We start from the raw sequence: 1412 nt of genomic DNA on the forward strand, positions 1-1412 counted from the left end.
TATATATAGTCTATTCACTAATCTTGAGAATGCAGTACGGAACTTATGCTGCTCAGGATAGTTTTGACATTGCATAGGAAAATTACACATTTAGATGTGCTTGGAAAGAAAACCATGCAGCTAGTGAACGGCCTTATGGACTGAATGAATTCACCATACACCAAACGGAGCATGATAACGGGGTCTTTTTTAACAAAACAAAGTCTTTTCAGGATGGCGCCTGAGTTCGTTTTGGGGAGAACAGAAGTTGGGAATTAAAGCCCCGGAAAAGGAAGCCTACTAAAGGTGTAGGTCGCCAGTATTCATCCATGGAGCCAGTGAATAGGTGACCATGTGATATGAACTACTTGACTGACGGATGAGTGACACAATATCCTGCCTAAGTGACGATCATCAGTTCGTGAACGAACGGTTAAATGTTCAACCTACTAGCCGGGAGGTCACCAGTTCGGGCCCCATCCCCAAGTTTCATGAGATGATTTTCACTGAGGATGAAACACCTGTAGAAAGCTTCTCGGCATTTCAGCATAAAGTGAGTTTTAGTTTCAGGTGTCTGTAAATAAGCAAAAGAAATAGCCAGAAGGATGTGCATTCTAATTTTATTATATTACTGGACGCGTTGTTTTACGTATGTTCATCATCTCAAAACAAACAGTTTTCAAAGCTTAGATTGGGGACAGACAAATCTGCCCTGAACATTGAGTTTCAAGTTTCATGTCTGTAGATTCATCTGTCGTGAGTGATGTTCACCAAAGAAATATGTTATCAGAAACAGCTGATCTGCAGTTCATATGAAAATCAATACAAAAGCCCGAAACTAGCGAATTATTAGTACAAAATCGTTCGAAAACTAGCGACCGACAGAAATCGAAGAGTCTTTCAGGCTACTAATCCTAGTGAATAGATAAAATCAACAGACAAAAACAAAGAAATCCGCTTTTTGTCAAACGCGTTTAGTACAACAAAGACAAAAAGGATTCTAAATACCAATAGAAGCTTTTGCCAAGTTCAACAGCCTCGGTGATGGATCCCCGTGGGAGTAGAGCGTCGCATAGATTTGGACGACTTAGTAAACAGGTGACCCTGTTACCTTGAATGTGAACCTTACGAAGATACTTTTGGTCATATACACCGCAGGCACAACTAGATAATTTTCAACTTTCACACACCACGGAAAACCTTTCGTCTTACTTCACGGTCTAGTTATTTCGCTGACAGGCTCATAGTACAGACAACCTGTCTGCAGTCTGCAACAATTCGCCTTACTAGGCTTTACATTTTATGTTTAATCAACACTAGGCCAAACGTCAAATGGGATAGAAAGTAATAAATATACACTCATTTGCAAACTAATTTGTTTTTTCGAGAGACTCACCTGGAACCCCGATGAATCTCTCGTTCGTGATGTTCTC

The sequence above is a fragment of the Opisthorchis viverrini genome (genome assembly GCF_000715545.1).
Source record: "Opisthorchis viverrini unplaced genomic scaffold opera_v5_224, whole genome shotgun sequence".
NCBI classification, from domain to species: Eukaryota; Metazoa; Platyhelminthes; class Trematoda; order Opisthorchiida; family Opisthorchiidae; genus Opisthorchis; species Opisthorchis viverrini.